The sequence below is a fragment of the Grus americana genome, chromosome 19, assembly GCF_028858705.1.
Source record: "Grus americana isolate bGruAme1 chromosome 19, bGruAme1.mat, whole genome shotgun sequence".
Taxonomy (NCBI): Eukaryota; Metazoa; Chordata; class Aves; order Gruiformes; family Gruidae; genus Grus; species Grus americana.
The window spans coordinates 12,217,569-12,239,777 of NC_072870.1; the positions used below are offsets into that span (position 1 = coordinate 12,217,569).

General features: G+C 44.7%; 1 long non-coding RNA gene across 3 annotated transcripts in view; it reads right to left on the bottom strand.

Annotated features, from left to right (window-relative positions):
* Window positions 1–12,477: 12,477 nt before the first annotated feature.
* The window catches only part of LOC129215125 (uncharacterized), a 28,176-nt gene continuing 18,444 nt past the window's right edge, over window positions 12,478–22,209 (bottom strand). Inside the window, exons 3-4 of one of the 3 annotated variants that reach the window (XR_008579899.1) lie at window positions 14,411–14,735; window positions 12,478–13,297 (exon numbers count right to left, since the gene is read on the bottom strand). This is a non-coding gene — a long non-coding RNA (uncharacterized LOC129215125). Of the gene's footprint in view, window positions 14,736–22,209 lie in introns of all 3 variants that reach the window. The other 2 variants (XR_008579898.1, XR_008579897.1) reach the window with 2 other exon arrangements.

Sequence of the window (22,209 nt, forward strand, 5' to 3'; positions counted from 1 at the left end):
CCAACCTCTCCGGGTTGCTGACAGCTGCATCGCTGCCCTCGATGTAAAGAGGAGCTATACGTAAACCAACAACAATAGTAAATGTATCTGTATTCCTCCAGTACCAAGCATACTATCAGGGCTTAAATAATTAATGCTCTGGCTTATGATGTACCTTTCACCCCAGGATCGCTAAGCACTTTGCAGTGTGTGGGGATGGATTTTTATTTTGCTGGAGTAAATAGTGTAGAGAAAGATTAACTGATTGACCAAGGTCATGCTGCGTTAACATTTTATTTCTGCTCTACCATTTAACTGGATAGCTGACGTGACCTTGTAGAGCAGAAGGCGGCTGCATGTTAATGCTAACGATGTAAAGATCATCTCCCTTAAAATGTACCATATGTTTGTGATTAGGCAAAAGAAAAAGCTTCAGAAGAATTGCTGGTGGTGTGAGTGTTCACAGTGTTCTCCGGGGTATAATAGCTGGAATTTTCAGTGGAGCCTGGGAGAAGTAGATGCAAAGCTCTCCTTCTATTTCAAGGAAAAATGGTTACTCAGCATCCCTGGGCTCTGCTGAAAAATCAAGCTTGTATACCTATGGAAGTTTCCCAAGCAGAAAAACTGGTGATCGGGTGAGGCCACGGGAGGTGTGCTGGTCCGTGCCCGTGGAAGTTTTGATCCAGGACGCTCAAGATGCCACCGCAAAGCCATAAATCAAATATTTTAGCAATGGACACTGGTCTGCGTGGGGGAAGCCATTTGGGATACAGCTGTTGAAGCCAGGCTGATGATCTGTCAGTAAAAGACAAAATGCACTGGTAGATAAAAACCCCAAAGGCTTCTCACCGCAAAGGTACCGAGGAACAAATGTGTTCTGCACTGCCTGGCTCCGGGCTCTGAACACGTGTCCGCTCCTCCCGCTGAGCCGTGCCCTCGCCAGCTCCGATTCCCCTTACAGCGGCCGCTCTCGGCGACCTCTCCGTCCGGCCTCTCGTCACTTTGTCCCCTCAGCACTCACGCGCGCACCGGGGTGCGTGCTCTGGTGCAGACCCGGCGAGCTGCAGCGTGCCGGGAGCCACGGCAGCGCCAGAGCCAGCGCACGCATGCCGGTGGTTCGGCTAGGCTGACATCCTCTCGTAAAGCAGGTACGCTCCGATTGCTGCCAGTGATTTTTCAAGGGGATGAGGGCGTCGTAACGTTCGACTGTCTTGTCTTGTGGCCCTAACCTGACTCTGCAAAGCCACACCAGCCTCGAGCACGCGACTCAGACGAGAGCAACGGGCTGCAGAAAAGGAGCCACTTGACTTGGCAGGGAAAGGAAACAGCCCTTGTTCTGTGCGCGGCTCCCCCAGAAGTCAGTCAGTAGGCCTGACGAACAGAAAACACAAGTTGCCATAGAAACTCGCGTGCCTTCCACCAGGAGGAGAAAAAAATGTAGGCCAATATTTCTGCTTAGCTGGCTCTTGTTCTTGCTGCGCTCCTCAGCCTGCCTGCATCCCGGGGCCGGATTAGCAACTCGCATTTATTTTGCCCCCAGCTGAGAAACGCCCTTGCCCTCACCGCCTCGGGAAGCTGCAGCTTTGCACGCGCACACACACGCGTGTGCGCACTGACACACGGGCACACGCAGGGACAGGGACGCCACATCAGCTGAGCCAGCACTAAGGCTGTTGCTGGGTGACCACGAATGAGGAGCCCCCGCTGCCTGCGCAGGCGATGGGCAGGGGCTGGGCAGTGCCCCGGCTCGGCGCGACGCCTCCCAGGCAACCAGCATCCTTCCACCGCCGTCACGCTGCGAGGTGGCGGGGAGGGCTGGAAGAGGAGTCGGAGTAGTGGGTTTGAAATGAAATGTTTGTGCTGGATTAGTCCACCACCTTTGATTTAAATAAACTCCCTTCCTCCGTACCGCACGTTTCTCATCTGTAAAACGAGGGTGAGCCCTCGGCGGGGTGGAAGCACGCACGGGTATGTGTGTATGTAAATGTATGCAAAGCCCTCTGCGATGCTCCGAGGGAAGGGAGCTGACGTGTGCGAACACGGGTGTACGCCTGAGCTGCTGCTCCTTGCTCACCCACACGTGTTTCCCACCCAGGCAACCCCGGCAGGTAACACCGCAGCTCATAATTACAAACCCGACGGATCGAGCCGGTGGCTGTGATAGCGGAAGAGCCAGGAGCTGGCCGCATGAGACGACGTGCTCCCCTCACGCGGGCTGTCGCCTACAAAACCACAAGTGTCTTTGCAAATGCTTTTTACAGTTGAATAGAGATGATCGCTGCTGAGCTACGCTTTGGTTTATTTTGTTCCCTGACTGTATGTTATTGTTGGGTTTTACTTTTAAATGTGCACACAGGGCAAGGTGCTTTACTTCTTTTCTTGCTCCCGGTCTTGCAGATCGCATAAAGGACAAATGGCCTACTATATAGTCTGTGGGCTGTTATGCTTTAACTGGACTCCAAAAAAACCAATTGATCAGAGGGGAGAAAATCCACTTTCCCCCTGGTTTTACCTGTAATCTTTTGTGACTCACTTCTAAGGAAAAAAAAAAACCCAAACCCAAACAGAAAAGACATTTGAAACTGGCATTTGGGCAGAGAGCAGTGTAGAGTGTACAGCCCAGAGTGGTGTAACACCCAGTACGCAGCTTTGGCCCAGTAGATCTGATCACCCGCCGGGTTCTCGGAGCTGGTGACGGGCAGCTCCGAGATGACGGACAGCTGACCCGATGCCAGCCCCGTGCCCGCGAGCACCGGCTCCATCAGCGACCGTTAACGGGCAGCGGTCAGAACGACGGAGAGCGCGCGCTCCTGCGGAGCAGGGCACACCACCCAGCCACCAACAGCACGGAGAGGGTATGTTGGGTTCAGTTCGATAGTCTCCGGAAAACATACGATCAGGTGCATAATTGAAAAAGCTGCACATTTTGAATGGACTGAGTCAGGATCCCGGCAGCCGGAGAGACGGGTGGCGGATGGCAACCCCTCTCCTTCTGGAAGGTCCTTCTGGTTTGGGGGCACGAGGGGAGCTTTGTAATCTCTAAGCGGTCTATGGCATTTGAGCGGTGATGGGACTGTTGGGTTTAATGTCATTTAGCAGGTAAAGACAGCTTTATGTAATTATCTGCTGATCGTGAATGAAGAAATATCCATAAAACCCAAATTCCTACAACACATTTACTTCAAGACATTCTAGCAGGAAGTTTTCTTTTTGCTGTAAAATAATGAGTGAAAGAAGTATAAAGAACTAATGGAACTGTTTTATTCTTTAAAAAATAGTAGTCTGCAATGGTACAGACCCTCCTACCGCAATGAGAGCTACGTAAAATGATGCTTGCGTGGATTCAGTTCTTGACAAGGGTGTAAACCAGTGCAACCTTCTTGTAACGATGCTGGTGATACTGCCTTGGAAAGAACCCAGTGGTTCCCTTCCAAACGTACTCTGCTCATCCCCTGTAACCGATCCACTTTGAGTACTCACCACGCGATAAAAACGGTAAAATTCAAGTCAAGTGCGAGCATTGCCTTAGCGTGGCAATTGGTAACTTCGGTTCGCTCCAGCAAAAAGATTGCCGTGGCTTGACGGTGCAAGCACAGGCGTAAGCTGCGTTTACCCAGGAGATTTTGTCAGCGTAACTGCGAGTGTGGATTTCACATCAAGTACAGCGGCAAAGGCCACTGGCGAGGAGCAGAACTGCACGCACACAGAACTCCCCGGCTTAAAAATCCCCCTAGTACCTCACACCACACCGGACGTTGCTCTGCTGGCAAAAGCCTCTCCCGGCTTGCCTGCCCGGCTGCGGCAGCCCTGCTGTCCCTCATACCCGGGGCACCCCCGGGAGCTGGCGGGGTGTCTGCAGAGCTCCGCAGGGCTCGTCCCCGGACCCGCTGTGGCCTCGGGACCTCTCACCCTTCTGTTTACTCTGCCACCGTTTCAGTGGTACCCACACCAGTGCCCCTCTGTCTTTTGAATAGTTGCTGTAATATAAATGGTTAATAACCACTGTTTGGTTTAGATACCTGCTTTGGGAGCGGAAGAGTCAGAAAACTTATTTTAGAGATAAAAATCACTGCATAGGTTTAACAAAAGTGGAACAAAATTCAAGAGAAACTTTGCAACGTTTTCACTGGGGAAGCAAGAGTCTAATTCTGTGGCTGCCACTGCTGGATTCGGTATGTGGGACACTTCCCTCTGGGAAGGAATAAGTCAGATAACGTAGAGTTAAAAAAATAAAAGTCCTAAGCTTACTACAAGATGAGAACTTGAGAATATGTTAAAACTCAGCAGTAGTTTGTAGAGGGAAGTTGTTTAAAAGTGCAAAATGTCGGTATTGAAGAACAGATTTCTTCCAGTCTATATTGTCCCGTTAAATAATTTTCAAATGACGGGAAGTTTGATAAAGTAAGCGTAAACGCAGTATGAACCAAAGCATGATGGAACATCGGCAGCTCAGCACCGCTCTTCCCCCAGGCTGGCCGTTTGCCAGTCCCCGTTCCTTCTCTGTGCGCTACAGCAGCTACTTCAGCGCCCGAGCTCTGTGCTCTGCAGAACCGCGTCCTGCGTGTCCGAGCGCCACCGCCGCGTCGAGGTTTCCCAGCGGCAACGCGTCCCTGGTAGAGGTAAAGCGGCTCGTGGTCCTTCTCAGGCTGCTCCTCACTCTGCTCGAGAAGCTGGTTCAACCAAAGCCGCCCTCCCGTCCGGCGGCTACCGCTGCTGAGGTCGTCTGAATCAGCTGAACTCTTTTGACCTAAAAAGGTCAAAATTTTGTGAATGTAAAACCTAATCCTGTAAACAGCCATGCGTAGAGATTTGCTGCCCAGCTCATTTCAAGGGGCAATGTGACTTCAGTCCCTTACATGGAACTTGGCTGAAATCATACTGACATCTCGACCTGTCGTGGTTTAACCCGGCAGGCGGCTAAAACAACCACACAGCCGCCCGCTGACTGCCCCCAGCGGGATGGGGGAGAGAATCGGGGGGAAAAAGGTAAAACTCATGAGGTAAAGACAGTTTAATATGACCGAAAAGGATGATGATGATTGATGATGATGATGATGATGATGATAATAATAATAATAATAATAATAGCCAGTCGGGTTGGCTGTCCTGCCCCCTCCCAGCTCCTTGTGCACCCCCAGCCCCTCGCTGTGGGGCAGGGTGAGGAGCTGAAAAGTCCTTGACTTGGGGTAAACATCGCCCGGCATCAGCCAAAATACAGTGTGGTATCAACAGTATTTCATCCTAAACCCAAACCACAGCACTGTACCTGCTGCTAGGAAGAAAACTAGCTCTATCCCAGCCGAAACCGGGACACAACCTTAAAAACGGAGTTTGCCATTTGGAAAGTATTGTTAAATCTTTAAAAATATAAAAATAGTGCAGAATTACAACTGAAAAATCCTTCCTTCAAAAAGAAAGCAAATCTTTCTCTTCACAGTTCTAAAAAATGAAGGAGGAATGTGATCCCTTTGGTAAGGTAGGCTCCAGCTGAGCAAGGTGCCTTCATTCCAAGCACAGGACTAGGACCCTGAGGTCAGTGGCAGTGCTAAAGCCGAGCCCGTGCTTACTTGCTGAGCTGAAGCAGATCTCGACTATTTCATTGCTTCCCATCATCTTCCAAGAAAAAAAAGAAAAGTTTAACATAAGAAGTGAGAATCCCTTCTCCATCTCAAGCTCTCTGCTTACGACAAGGTATTACCTCCCACCAAAACAACCTATAAAGCCCCAAGACTTAAGTTTGGTGGAAGATTCAAGTGCTTGTAGCAGGAGATGTATAAGGCAAGTGATGCTATTCAAGCATACACACTAGGTTTGTGTTTACATTGAAAGGAATACTATAAAAGAGGAACCGCAGAGGAAATATTTTGTTCAAGAATAAGTAACAGGTAATCGGCTTCCCAATATGCTGATTTCAAATGTTACTCCCTGTGCTGAAGTTACCGGAGTTACCGCATACAGAGAGCTTTCCATGTTGAAAGGAAGAGAGATAATTGGTGAGTGATCAAAGATTTCTGCCTGGTAATTTACAATCATTTTGGCGCAGGATTCCTGTGGAGAGGAAAACCAGACGTCAGTCGGATGTTAAATGATAAAAAGCTCCTGCGGAGGCAGTTATACATTCACCCAAAGCTCCTGTAAAAATGCAGCATCTCCTAAGGCCCATAAACCTGCTTTTCTGGAAAGGAGCCCTGGGGTCAGACATGTGCATCCTTCGTGTACCGCAGAAAGAGATACCAACAAAGATTTTCCTCTCCTTTCCATACTTTCCCTGCCAGGCAGCCGTTGTGTCTCTTTTACGTGCCTGTGCTTTAAAGCTTCTCCATCTGCCAGCAGCAGGTGAGTGATTTCAGTAGTAGGAGTCGCGTGAGTAAAACCACTCGCCTGCAGAACCCGGTACGGACCGTGAGGCCGTCAGCACGACGAGGGGCAGGCACCGGCATGGGCACCAGCCTCCACGGGAGCCACCCAGACGTCCTGGGAACAGGGATGTGATGGATGTGCAGGGAACACCCACCACCGAGACAAGATTATTTTAGACACGAACTGTAACTTCCATTTTCTGTCAGCAGAATTTTGATGTACACAGAAGCATTATTTCATAGGTATGTATCTTTGGAGGTGGCTTCACACCCAACACCCTCACACGCCCTCAGAAAATCCGAACTGGGAAAGATCCTGTTTCTTCCCCGCATGACTGCGGGAAGCACCGCTCACTGGAAAGTACTCAGAAAAGGAGATTTTAATCCAGCAGATACTGGTTGCTCACAATGGCTATTTTTGCAACAGCAATAAGATAATGAAGATGAACCTAAATTGTTCTCACTGGAGGGATCAAACAAGCCCTGCAGACATAAGTGTCCCTTGCTAGAAGGTGACCTACCCCCCAGCCACGTCGCTGACGCTCCTCCCGCATCGGGTGCAGGCAGGGGGGCTGCTGCCCAGCAGCTGCCTGCTGCCAGATGCGGAGGGGGCTCGGCGGGCGCTTCTGCAGGCCTGACCCCACAGGTTAGCTTCCCAGCCCATTTCACGTGGGACGAAAAGCAACAGACGGCCTCTTCGGAGCTTTAACTGTGACTTTACATTTACATCCTTAGGTGGGGGAGGAAAGGAGCGACTCCTGCCTTCATTGAGCAATACAGCCTGGGTCATCAGAGCACTGCCAAAGTGAAATACAGTGACTAACGAAGCTCACGCTTCGCTCAGACTAACGTAGCAAAGGCATCGTACATATAACCGATCTCTGCTCACTGGCATGGTGTCCCAGCATCAGCCCAGGGAGCCTTTCGTCGAACGAAGGTCTGGTGCCGCTGGGCACGATCCAAAGACGACGGCAGCTTTTGCCAGATGAGATCGCAGCCGCCCGGACTGGGCAGACGAGGGAAGTGTTCCTCCTCCGGATCGCCGCCAAGGACCTGCCCACGGGCAGAGGCCAGAGCAGACCCAGAACCGGGGTGTCCTGCACTGCCCATCGTCCCCCTGCGAGGCCGTGCTCTTCTGACTGTCACCACGCCGTGCTCAACGCAGATGTCTCCGTGTGGCTGCGTTTACTGTGCTGGGTTTAACTATCAGCGTTCTGGGTACCAAAATGTCTTTATAATATTAAGAATTAAAAGGAAATGTTTCATAATAATGGGAGGCATGCTGTGCTAGTGATTTCAACTGTTTTTAATAACCCTAGATCAATTTTTTTCTCCCACTTTCTCCAGGTTTGAAAGCTCAATTAATTTTGAGCTACAACTCCGTCTATCATTTCAACCACATGTGGCGCAGTGAGAATTCATGCGAGACAATGGTTAATTTTTGGTATCTTCTGCTGCCTAATGACAGGTGTGCTGTCCTAAGCAATTAGCTTTCAAAAAGGGATCCCCTTAACCCTTCTCTAGAACCGGTTAGTGATCTCGGTTTTACTTCATTAAGCTCTTGACAGCTCAATGTATTCACATCTGTTACTGTTTGGGAGTTTGATTCCAAGAACACAAATCGCTTCAAGAACTGGCAACAAATGCATTCAGGCTCGTGGTGCAGCTCAAAATCCATCTGTTTACTAATCAAAAGCCATATTTTAATCACAGTACAATAGCGGTGTCAGCAATATCGTAACTTAGACTTTCTCTCTGCCCTAAACATGATAGGTAGTGCTCTTCATTTAAGCTACATTTATTTGAATTAAATATTTAAAATGCAAGTAGTCTGATATTCAAGCACTTGCATGCCGGATTTAATCAATCACTGGACTAGGTCATCAGGCATTTTTGACCTACAGGCTTAACCTGGAAGTTTCTTATGATTTTTTTTTTAATTCCAGGTAAAACCTTGGCCTCATAAATTATCCCACCTTACTCCTCATTTAACTATAGCAATGAACTCAACTCTGCACTCTATTCAGGTTCACACTTATCTCTTCTTCATGCCTGGGATATAAACTCAACTTTCAGGTGCCAGACACACTGACTTTTCTGACTGTGTGTACGCACTGTAAATTATGCTGCATTTTGTACATGTGTTCTTCTGTGCACAGGAGCAACCGGACTAGGGTTAAGTCAGGTTTCTTGTGAACAAATAGAGTCTTGCCCACAGGCCACATACTTTGCTTTGGAAGCTGGAAACCCTACGATGAGTAAGGCAGGAACAGAAACTGTTCCTGAAGGACTGGACTCCATCCCTGGCAGCTTTTCTGTTCAATGGTGTGATGCAATTTTTTCTGCTCCCAGTGAAGTTTCAGGTCTTGCATTTTAACAGATGTACTCCCATTACAAGATAAACAACAAAAAAATTAAGAAATTAAATACCTATAGGATACTGAACTGGGTGGTCTGATCCAGCACGGTGTCTGGTTTCTACTGCATCAGTCACTTCTAATATGATTCTCAATTACATCAAGAGAGGAAAACAATGTGATGAATCAAATTATAGATTAAATTTCTAATTGCTTGTTTCTACGAAGTAAAATACTTTGCCTCCCCCAACGACGACAAAGCTGACCAATGGCTGTGAAAGTTTACCTGTGCTTGGTGACCCAGGGGGGATTAACAGAGCAACTGCAGCTCCGCTGGATCCCAAAACTTGGGGAACAACCTGGGCAAAATCTGGGGCAACACCCCAAGATCCAGCCTGGGGGAAATGAGAGAGGATCTCAGATTTCAAGATGTTTGGCTTAGCCTAGGAGGGCTGAAGAGAGACTGTGTGGATTATGATGGGGAGGGTCTGGGTAGATAATAATTCATTTGGATTTGAAACAGGGAGGATGTTTTTGGAATGGAAAAACAGTAAGTGAGACCGTAAGGACACTACTGACTTGCCGCAGCTGCTCTGTGGAGGGTCAGCTCAGATGAGGGGATCCGTAGGGTTTTTTTCCAAAATGCAAATCCTAAAGAAGGACTTACATTGCACTATGTGACAAATCAGCATATGGCTGTATGTGTCAGCTTCTAATTGCAACAGTCATTTTGATTTTAAAAGAGCGGGCGAGATGATTGTAAAATTATGCCGTTATCATTTAACCGTGATTCCTAGAGCACTGTCAATGGATGGCAAATGTGGAGTGGTCAGAGGCTATTACAGGATAATGGCCTCTTCAAATGAGAAAATCTGCAGACATTAGGCAGCACAATTCCCCATGGATTTCATTCTTCTAGGTGGGCTGCTGTCCTTGCAGCAGCTTAGCTAATAAGGGTGTTAGAAGTTACCTGAGCGCTCCTCTGGAAAGACTATGGACAGGCAAAGGAGAGAGAATAGTTCTAGACTAAAAGAGAACTAGGTCAAGCAGAAGGTCAGAAGACACTGACAAAATCTTTTTGATTTTTGGATGCGTAAGAAAAATGAAATAAGGATCTGCATTAAGTTTCTCCAGTTTTTTCTATGTTTGTTTATCGTGACTGCTATCTGGGTCATTAGCACCTAAATGTGCTGATATTCTCCATTGTTAGTGTTTCCAAGAAAACAGTGGAGTAGAGGGTGCACAGTTATGAAATAATATGAGTGTATTCAATAGCTATTATGAAAGCTTTCGAAAGCAAGCACTAGCGATAGTGCCTAGTGATACCAGGCTGTGTTGCTCCTGCTGCCAGAAGTGCTATCAGACACTCGCTTTGCATCTGGGGCGCGTGACGCGAGGCCCGGAGCCAGCCAGCCAACGTTCCTGTGCAGATTCAGCAAGCCAAGAACATGTGGGACACAAGGTCTAGACTGGATACAGCAGTTTAGCGAGCATCTGTTGAGAGGGAAGCTAATCCAGGATTATAACACACTGTTCAAATTGCACGTGCTTTGAGAGCAACAGGACGCGCTTGTGGCAGGTGTTCTCTCGATGAAGTTTTCTTCACGCACATACTAGTGAAAATATTAAATAGAAACAAGTGTGACGGATAATAAAAAGGACCATTTGAAGTTCAGAAATAAAGTACGATGGTATTTTGATTCATCTGAAAATACTCGCGTTTCGCAAACAGCAAATTTGCATTTCTGTGCAGAACAAATGGAACTGCCAAGCAGGCTTAACTAAAGGTTGAATTGATCCAAAACCAAATTTGCTGATTTCTTGCCCTTGTATTCTGGTTGTGGAGTAGCAGTTTCTCATTGACCTCACATACAAACAGCTCCTATGCTTCAACTAAGAACACTCACTCTGGGACAGCTGCTCCTGAAGAAACTCATCCTTACAGCACGACCTGTAAGCTCTTCTGTTGGCAGTTAGGTGACCAGAAGCGTTCTGCACATGACAGCAATCTCATGCCAAAGGTTCTATAGGGATTTTTGGCTACATTCACAACATCCAATTAGATCTACTACCTATCAGGAAATTTAGTCCTGAAGAGCACAGTAAGAACTGTGCTTGTCCACAAACGTCCACCACACACAAAATTCTACATGATTATTGATAGGAAAAAATGTCAGGTAAGACAGCTGGTCTCAAACACTGGGTCATCCGTACTCTCTTACAAAAAATACCAAATACTGAAAATAATACTTTGAACAAATTTCCTGTAAGATTGAAGCAAACTATGCTTTCCAGTTTGCCAGCCAACACTACATAACTATTATCCTCTTGTGCATAGCCTGAATACTTAAATGTGCATTAGGATTAACTGTATTGTATTGTATTGATTGAGCCTATGTTAGAATCAAACTCTATTCTTTCTGAGATAATTTCCAAATTGTTGAATAACACTGAATAGCTGTGAGTCAATCCCACAGTTATTTTTATGTGAATTATAATAAATTTTGCAGTTAAGGATACATAAGGTTATAAAAGCATAGCTTAAAAAATCAACAGTTCAATAAATGTCTTAAGTATGGGTATGATGTCTGAAAGCACTGACTGCTAAATGGTCCAAACCAGGCGAATATATTTGTTAACTTAGACGGTGAGCCTGCAAATCGCGATGCAGGATAGGGTCCTTCTTAAGTCAGTATAGAGCTCTGTAGGTGCAATGAATTGCGGCAGTGAAGCCATCAGTGAGTTCCTGACCCTGTGAAAATCCACAAAGTTTTGATATTAATTATAGATTTCACCCATTATTTTCCTTGATGTGGGGTAAGTCAGTAAGATCCTAGTTTATACATACCTGAAAAGAAAAGCCTAAGGGATTTTACAAGATGGTTAACCTATGACCATTACATTAAGGCTTCAAAACAAATGTAACTCATTTGCTCAGGGATGACAGATTAATAAATTGTTCCACCTCATTATCCGCATAGTACCTGACGGCATAGCTTAGAGGAAGTCTGGCAAATGACATAGGCCAGAGGTCAGTGCTCCTTTTTCAAAAACAAGATTACAAACCTTAATACAACTATAAATGATTCAGCAGATCTATAAAAAGACAGTAGAAATCCTAGTTTGGGTTCAAATACTTATTAACATAAAAATTGCGCATCAAGCTGTAAAGCGTGGTGCTAGGCACAAGAAATGGAAGAGGAAATGGATGCACCCACGTTTCCGACTTCTCAGTGGCTGTCACCTTGGCAATGCCGGTGCTGCCAGACATCGCTGCGTGCCGGGGCAGGTCTGGGACCCGCAGCACTGAAGCAGACTGCGCGCTGCTGGCGGGGCAGGTACCACGGCTGGGCGGCTCCAGGGCCACCCATGACCGCGACAGGGTGTCTCCTAATTCCTTTCTCTGGGTTGTTGGAACATCAATATAAAATAATAGAGATGGTGGACCATAGATTAGATACAGTCCTGCAGTTCCAAACCCGTGAATCAGGATGAAGACTCTCTCGAGTTAAGCTTTAAAATAGGACCTCATTTTAAATGGTTAAGCTTTTGCGCTTTGTAATGTCCCTAGAAATCTTCAAGCCTGTAGGGTCATATTTGCAAGCTTTTATCAACAACTGCAAAACCGAAAAGAATATTTAAAATAACAAAACACTTGCCTGCAGGAGTTAAGGAAAAGGTGAATATCATGAAAGCTGTGATGAAATTACGAGACCTGGAAGCTATGAAACACAACTTTTAATATGAAAAGATGAAACTAGCTACAAACATGCTGAGGTTTACATATTGATTAGTCTTGGCAGAGAAGCCATAAACCCAGAAGGTATTAGGAAGAAAGGTTGTGGCTCAAAATAGTTACTCTTTATGGTAACAGACATGCATTTTCTATGCAGGCATGTGTAAACTTTAATGGATAATGTGTAGAATAGAGCAGGGCAGAGAAAACTACATAACTAAGCAAAAATACTATTTTTTTGGAATTGCTTCTATAGCTGTGGAAATAGGTGAAGATTTGCTAAACTGTAGAGTGGACAAATTTAAAATGGTTGTAACAAGAGCAGAGTACAACAATCTGAATAGCGTCACTGCAGCCAGACCACAAGCAGAACGCACGCTTTCATGCCAGTATTGTGCATGGAACTGTAAAGGCCTTTTGTTTCCGGAGTCACAAATAAAAATAATCTAAAGTATCAGGTCAGGAATGTCTGGAGTGCCAGGCCAGACAAATAGCACAAAATAACCTTAAACCAGCCAGAAGCAGCGAGTGAGGAATTCCCCTCGTGAAGGGGAACTGTACGGACGCAGTAGGGTAGAGGTCTGAGATGCTCCGGTGGGTATAAAAAAAGGGGGGAGCATGAAAGAGGAGAGTTTATTTACATCAAAGATCACTGAAAGTCACCGCCAGGATATAAATCAAAGCTGTTCCTTTTCAGCTTTACCATACCCAGAGATCTGTAAACTCAGGGCCACGAAGCTGAGACGGGAGCCTTGCTCTCCTGCAGACCCAGAGAACAAGGTCTGTACTTTTTAAGCATCTTTTCTTGTTGATTACCGTTGCTGGAGTGACTGCAACAGCCCATCATCAAGTCATAGTCTGTTTTGCTACAACAAAACATATAGAGTAGACAAAAAATTAAAGTTTCTGTAAATAAAGATGTCATGTAGAAACAAACATGATTTCTGTTTGGCAGCAAATAGCTTTGTTACCAAAGCACCTGGCATTTTTAAACGTTGGTATTTGTATCTTTCTCTGCTAAATATTTTAAGCAGAAAGAACTGCTCTGGCGAAAGAATAGTAGTAGGAAAGGAACACTATAACCATCCACCTCAGTCATGTTCGAGATTAATTCATAATGTCACTTGCACTGAAAAATCACTTGTATTTCACCTCTCTTTTTCCAAAGGTCTTTAATTCTTCCTCGGAAAAGGAATGTTATTTTGCCATTCAATTACATTTTAACCATTCAATCAGATCAAGCTATATATAAACGTACGGACTCTTGTTTCAGATTCCCTTACTCAGCTTTTACTTCATGACGAGAAGAGCTGTGTTCCAAGGTCACAACTGATTAATCTTGACCTGTGAACCTTGAAAGCGTAAAGTCTTAATATAAATGTATTACTCTACATAGTGAAGTGAAATGTACTCTGTATCCATGACAAATAATGAACTGCATTTTTCTGACTTTACTCTTTAGTTGCTAATTAAGCACTTAACTACAAGATCTGTTAACTCTTCGGTGCTCTTTGGATAAATTATGTGCCTATAAAGAGAGCGAAATCATTTGGCCCTCTGAGCAGGTGGGATGGAGGTATCTTCTCGTCAGGTATTTTGCAAAAGCTTTTTCCCTGAGCCTCGAGGATGCTCGCGGTGGAGCTGCCACGGGCATGCTTCAGCCCCATAAAGAATCTATTATTCACAAGCGTTGAGGCCTGTGTTTAACGAGTGTTAAGGCTTCCAATAGTATTGTGGCAATATTTTTATATTACTGGTGCTATTGCAGATTTCTGGTAATATTTCTTAGAAATTAAGTCACAAGACGGGCAAGTGAAATGGAGTTATTTTAGAAGAAAAAATTTTGCTAAATGGATACTGTTGTCACAAATTCAATTATACAGTAAATAAACTAAATAAACTAAACAAAGGTTTAAGGGGAAAAAACACATTTCCTTTCAGTGACATCACATGAAGTTAAGCTTTTTAAAAGAAAATACCTTTTTTTAAACATTCATTAATATATGCTTCTGGAATGTGTCTCTCATGCGTCCTTCTATCAGAAACTCTTGCCCAAGTGGAGGAGTGAAAGCCTGTGCTGCTCCGATGCTCATGATGAGCAGGGCCAAGTCGTGTTCCCAATGCCCGCTGCGGCTAGGTAAGATGGTCAAACGCTGGTTCGCCTTCCACGCGCTTCAGTGCAGCTTCCACCGTGCGACACCAGTGATGCCGGTGGAGTTACTGCGGCATACAGTGAGGGGAACTGGGCTTCCAGAGTCCAAGAGAGATGGAAGGGAGAGGAGTGGCAATGCCTCTGCAGCTCTGCTATGTAGGTACAAACAAGAAGAGAGAACGTCTATGTTCAGGTCAGTCTTACCAAGCAGGTTTCTCATCATGTGTGCAGTTTACTGGCAGACTCTTAGAAGAAAATGAAGTATACCACAAAATGGGACTTAAATCACCTGGCACTTTAAGTTAACCAGAAGACAGTAAAGTCAAAACAAATTTATCAGGTGCTGCTTGGGATGGCAACCGGGACTGGAAACATTTACAATTGTGACAATGCAATTAGTTGTGCTCAACAGACACCATGAAATCATTTTCAGAATACATTAGGACAGTCTTACACGGGTGTTTTCAGCAAGCAGATACCGTATTTCCTGCAGATCTGAGGCCTGATGCAATTGAAAACATAATAAATCTATTTTTATCTTTAATCATTCATTTGAAGTACTGACAGGCACATTAGGCACTCCTGTGTAAAATTAGTTCTGTTCATGCTGGAAGCAACCATTTATTCCATCAAGCTATTTGTATGCTTAATATCAGAAGACTTCTTCTGGGAGATGTTCCTGGTTTTGTGTGAGGTTTCTCTGAAAATCTTGTTTGGTTCCTAGAACACAGTATTGCTGTCATCATCGACGTCCCAAAGCTCTGTGAATGGTACGTCATTAAAATCTCCTTTAACCTGCAGGCTGCTCTGGGAACCAAACTACAGATGTGCTCTCAGGAAACTAAGCAGTGAGATAAAAGGATGGCTGGGTTAGGAAATGCCAAACCTTGACCCCACAGTTGCCTTTTACCACCAGAAAGGGTGCTGCAACCATCACAACCGAGCAATGGGTCCTTCATCTGGGGCGCGCCCAGGGCTGCAGCCGTCAGTCTTCACAACGGTCGCTCCAGCTGCTGTCTTTGGGCCCGAGACCAGTAACAAGGAACATCTCAGTAATACATAACATCTTCCTCTATGCACATGGTCTGATCAGATGCTCTAGGGCCACAGAGAAACCCTAATCCTGACACTGCACTACCAGTTCTACTAGTCACGGTTTCTTAATGTCATTCCCTTTTAAGGGTTTTGGAGGACTCATGGGCACATGAAACAATCTTCCACATTTTAAACCAGTACTGCTGTTGCGTATTCCCCAGTGCCTAGGCAGCTCTCAGTAGAGCCGCCAGCTTTGCTTATGTCCAAAGCGCTTACGTACTAAGACTCATTTAGAGAGACAAAATGAGATTTTAAACCAGGTGTTGACTTGTGTCCAAAGCTGCCCACCGCCACAGGAGAACACGCAGCGGTTCCTCCTCTAGACACTGTGCAATTTTGCTGCCATCTTCCCAGAAGAACAAGTGTGAAGATGGCAAGGTTTTGGCCAATCTTAAAGGTGGCACATGACATGTATTTACTGTAAACTCCATCTGATCTAAATCAACATCAGCTCATCGCTTCTGGACACTCCATTTGAACGATTGTTCCCATTCCTGTGGTTGGGTTGATCAGCCACTGGATGTCACTATTAGTCCGAATACATAAACCCAAACAGCATTTGTTTGGCATTAGAAAATTTCTAAAGACAGGATGAATCTGAGCACACCAAATAGCGATAACATTTTCAGATGCTGAAAGCTTTTGTTCAAGTCTTACATTTCCATCAAGTATATGGTATAAGAAGTGCCTGATTTAATACTTTCTTTTTTTGGCGATTCATTAATGAATCTAATAGCAACTCATAGGTTCTCAATTTCACTGTTTTCCTGACAGTACATTCCTGTCCTGTGCCACGTGCTGATTTCCGCGCAGAACCAGCATGCGGAATCCGGCATCCCGCAAAATGTTCCTGAGGCAGCCCCAGCTACCTGGCGATGTCCCGGGCGGAAAAGCACCTTTCCAGCCCTGGCATTGCGCACTGTCTCCCTCCCATGGACAGCCCAACTGAAGCCCTTACAGAGCTGCCTGGCTTCCAGCGCAGAAAACAGATGCCTTCAGATCTTCAATTCCAAATCTGATTCTGTCTGATCAAAACATGTCCAGACTCACGGCTACAGAAAATGGCCCAAATCAGGAGCTGTCAAGATATGCTGCTGAATGGGGAGAGGAGAAAAGGAAACTTTTATTCTTTATCTCCTACAATCTTCAAGTATCATGTATCAAAGTAGAGAAAATGAAGATAAACTAAATTAATGTTCTTCTTTGTAGGGTTAAAGGACAGAAGATCTGTTTCTCCAAAGGGTGAGAAAGGTTGCACTGGCAAAGTGGTTGTGTGTTAACACAACCAGCCAGAATAAGCATAAAACCATTGAACAAGGTGCAAGGTAATGGTGAATCTAAGCCAAGGACTGTAAAATGAAAATGGAAAATCCAGAAAAATAAAATAAAATAATTTTAAAAAACTTTAAAATCTAACTCTAGTTAGCTGATGTGAATCTTACTTTTATAAAACTCCATTTTGGCAAGGTCCCAACTATATTGCAAGGAGAGCCAGTCACAGGCAGTACAAAGCAGAAACCTGAAATGCCAGCCGCTATACTCCTGCTCGTACAGGGACAGTGTAGTTATCTTGGAGCAAAAACTGACTGTAATTCATTTGGCATAGGGTGGAAATCTACTGTAAGGAAATACAGAAACACTCGATAATGATGCTCAGGACCAAAAACCCCTCTCTTGAACGTCCCATCAATGGCAACAGAACAGCCAGTGACAAAATCACATACAAAAAAAATCTAGACAAAGTTCTTTTAACATATAAATGTATGCCCCATCCCTGGCAGTGTTCAAGGCCAGGTTGGAGGGGGCTTTGGGCAACCTGGGCTAGTGGAGGGTGTCCCTGCCCATGGCAGGGGTGGCACTGGGTGGGCTTTAAGGTCCCTTCCAACCCAAACCAGTCTGGGATTCTATGATAAATTAGAGTTTGTTTTGGAAATTAAGATAAACATGAGAAAACAACTTTGAAATTAAAAACACCAGACCTGATTCTCACTAGCTCTCATAATTGGGGAAAAAAAAAAAATTAAATTGGTGGTAACTGCTTTTAAGTCTATGATACACAATTAGAAGAAATTAAGTTAGGATCGGGTCCATTTCAACCATCAGGTATGTACTTCTGTGCATTTCTTTCCTACTGTACAATTAACAGCATGATTTTTCAACATTTCTTCAACCTAAAACACAAACCCATTTAATTATGCAAGTGACAGTATACGAAACGGTCTCATTATAAGCTCTTTATCTCAAAGAACAACACCCCTTAAGGACAGCGCTCATAGAAGGGACTCCGAGCCAGGGCAGGAGACCTGGGGCCGCACGGTCACCTTTCAGGCTTCATTCTCTGCGGTGATATACCGGGCTGCACGGCTCGGCGGCAGCTGGCTCGCTGGCTTCCATTTGCTCTGCTCTGAATGGCCCCGGCTTGCAGTTCAATGCTCCTCGTGCTCCAGGAAAGACGGAGCATCCAACAGGTCTCTCGCAGCAGCTCAGAGCAGATCGATTACATCTCTGCTTGGCCAGATGTGCACGATATAGTCGCAGTGCCGAAGTGAGCCGAGTTTGGCTGCACTTGACAGTCACTGAGACAGAACAAGAGGAGGCCTCATAATATCAATGCATCAAAGAGGAGAAGAAAAGTATTTCAAGAAAAGGTATATTTGAAGCAATTTTATTAAAAAGGATATGACCGATTTGGTTTACAATTATTCTGAAATTATTATTTAAAATAATTAGATTGCTCTGAACCAATATTGTAATTTTAACACAGGTATAATCACTGTAAGTGACATTAAGAGCTTGTCTACAGGCAAATTGCATTGCTCTGATTATAATGGGATTGTTAAAGCTCAGCAAATCCCCAATCCAGATATAGCTGGCCTGGCAGAAAAGGAAGGGAAAGAAGTTATGCCAGAAAAACCTAAACTACCTTGGGCTTACACTGACATAGATATTTCAGTCAAAAGGACTCCTAACCAAACCAAAACCAAACCTTGAAGAGCAGCAAGGTATACATCAGCTCCAAACCACGGAACTGCAGTGGAAGCAATGCTGAAATTTTGTTAGTTTAAGCTTGACAGAGAATCTCAGCAAGTGCCATGAACGTTGCCTTTTAGCAGTGTCCTTCTGCAGGTTGTACAGCAACCTGGGAAGAGGCGATGCGAACATACCCACGTCTGAGGAGGTGGCTTTGCAGCGTTAAGACGACAAGCCTCTCCAGCTGGAGCTCCGAAGGGTGTCAGTGCCACACAAAACGGCAGCTGGCCAGCAGGGACCTGTAGCGGTGATTCTCCAGACATGCTGAAGACTTTTTAATAATAGCTTATGAACCCAATCGAAATATTTCTCTTATATTGAAAAGGAAAGTTACAGTAACCTCTGACAATCCAGTATCTGTATTTGTTCCCCTCTAACTCCTGAAGAAAGTGAAAAATAAAAAGCCCACCACAAAAGGTATGCATGAACCGGTCAAGAAAAGAAGAAACTGCACACAAGCAGTTCCTAGAATCAAAATCACTCAGCAGTTCCTAAAATCAAAATTTGAGCATGCTCCGCTCAGTCCATCCTCGCCGACCCTCAAGTCATGCAGGGCACCCGTGGGCATGAGGAAGATGTGCAAGCCCGAGTATCAGCAGATGTGTTGGAAAAGCAGCGGCCGGTTTCAGGTCAGAATGCTGACACCATAGGAAATGCTCCGGTCTGCAAACATTTCCCCCAGATCAGAGGAAAGAGCTTTTAAAATCACTTTAGAGAAAGCCTTTAGAAAAAGTTCTGGCCACTGAAGTTCATGGGAAAATTTGCGCTAACTTAGTGGAAACAGAAGTGAGTTCAAATCAGTAACTACCTGCACCAGGTTCTGTCTCAAAAGCTGAAAACTAGAAATGAGAAGAACAACTGACCTAAATATTCAGCAATTACTTAGTGACTGTTAGTGAATCTATTTTTGAGTGGTTAACTACAGACTTCTCAAAGAAACTTCATCACCAGAGATAAAACTTTAACGAGACAGCACCTTTTAATGTATCTCAGTTTGAGGCATATAGAACTACTAATCACTTCAGTGAGAAATTGGGTCAGTTATCCCCATCTTCCCCAAAGTGCTGGAAAGCTAGATTTAACTGTATATATATTTAAATTAATGTGTAATTATATATTTATATATCAGTTTGTATTCTACTTAGCAGAGATGGCAAAGTATAGTAAGTGCTGAAACCACTTTGGATGTAAAAACACCAACCGTGGGGCATTTTTTGCTAAGTCCATTTTCAGCCCTGTTTTCAACAGATAAAAAAATCTATATTAATTAGTGAGTCAAAACCCCCGTTACAATTCTTAATTCGCTAGGCAGAGACAGGGATATTTTGTACCTGTTAATTAACAGATATAAGATGCAATGTGGATGTAAACAAACACATTTGGATGTTACTTATGGTTGCACAGATCTGTAAATAAGAAAATAGGGGTAAGTAAAGGTGTATTATTTTCTACCAGTATTTCCAAACTGCTTCATCGTATTCCTACCATATGTTCATATGTAAAGTCTTAAATTAAGAAAGTTTAAGCACAGCATGCCTTTAGCAGACTACATCCTCAGTAAGCGTCACTCAGCAGGTAGTAAATCACGGCTATTTGTGCTAGCTGGCAATGTAGCCCTAGATTTGCTGTAAGCATTATCTGTGCTTTCATATTTCTTAAGAAGCAGCCTGTTAAGGTTCCATTTTCAAATGTTTTTCATCAATAATGCCTAAAGGTGGCATGCTCACTAAACAATCTTGCTAGAAACAATACAAGATAAGACATAAAAGACGTATTAGATTACCCAGTCCATGTCTCCAAATGCAACAAAAATAAATGCAAAATGCTTTGGGGTTTGCCGCTTGCAGCATGCAACAGCTTTTCCATTATGCTGTGCCTGATCCTTTGCCAGATTTCTTCAGAAAAACTGAGTGCTAGGAAGAGCTTGTCTGGAGGTCACCCTGGGAGCTGGGAAGCAGCGGGCTGGTGTTCCACTCCTGGCTTGTTCTAACGCCTTACCGGGCCCTTCCTGCCGCCTTCCTCCCAGCTATCAATACGGACTTTTCAGCTTCCTTCCCATGTAAGTCTTACAGATAACAAACGATGACATCAGTGTTATTACATTTATTATCTAATGTTAATGCTGTAAGTAAATCCAGGACTCTCCAAACGGATTGAGACCTCTAGTGTTGTGTGGCATAGCCAAAGAGTTTACATTCCTAAATCATATAATCATTCAAATACCAATGACAGGACCTGAAGCAACTTCATGCTACAATTCCAATTTTAAATGCTTCCATAGTGATTGCTGCAGGGGGGGACTCCCTGGTTCTTACAGCCTGCATCCTATTAGCCCTCCCAACCACGGCCCACCCCAAATACCACAACTACAATAGCTTTTTTTCCTGCCCAAGCTTGTCATATTTTTGCCAAAGTCAATCTCTTCCTCCTCACTCAGAATCGGCTAGAGGGAATTCCTCCTGTCCTTCCTTGCTCCGCAGAAGTTCACTTCTTACCCCTCAGCAGTTCTGAGCTGCGCTCCTTTCCCTAATTACCTCCCTCGCTCCCTGCTTACCCCGTCAGCAGCCGCACTCCTACACACCTTCATCTTTCTCTTTTTCCCTCTGTACTGTGCTCCCGACTTACCTTTCTGGAGCGTGACTTTACAACTGACCCCAATCACACAACTGAGGGCAGAACTGAGCGAAGGCAGCGGGAACCTCGGACGACACGGGAGTCCCGGCGAGGAACAGCCCCAAGGTCAGGGCTTTGGGCTGCAAGGTCCTCACAACAGACCGTGTTGGTGCTGCTGTGTATGTGAAGTGCCTACGTACCTCCAGATGTTACGCATATATGGGTAGGGAGGCAGCTGATTCCCACGCGCTGGGAGGAAACATTTACTAATATTTCTCAGGTAAGTGCTATTAAAATGATGAGGATCACTGCCATGTCAGGAGTGTTGCAGAAATCATTTGATGCTGTTCTGAAGCTGAGAAGAACTATGTAGGCACTACTATTATAAATAATAGTTTCCCAATTCCTAGTCCAAATATGTTAGTAATAGCACCACAAATAGCTAGGCTAGAAGAACATTGTGAAGCAAAACCAACTAGATGAGTTTCATTTTCTTTTGGTGAGGAATTGCTCTTTACAGTTCTACTACACGAGTCCACGGTGTCGGCTTTGAGCTGCCAGCTCCTCAGGGCAAGGTTTAAATTAAGTCCTCTTCTACCTTTTTTTTTAACCCAGGAAACTATTTATATTCATTTCAGGCTTTGTAATCTTCTCCAACCCACTGTTAAAAAATAGCAAACAAACAAAAGAATAGCCAAAGCTGAATGTTGACTCTAAACCCCCTTTTCCAGCCTCCTATTTAATCAGCCTTGTGGCATATTGGAAAATAGATCATTTAGTTCCACTTCATTATTATGGGGGTGAAAAAAATCTTAGAGTCAGGCTTAAAGCACCTAAATACCTAAAGCCATATTCTAATCTGTAAAGCACGTGGGTGTAAAACAGGCA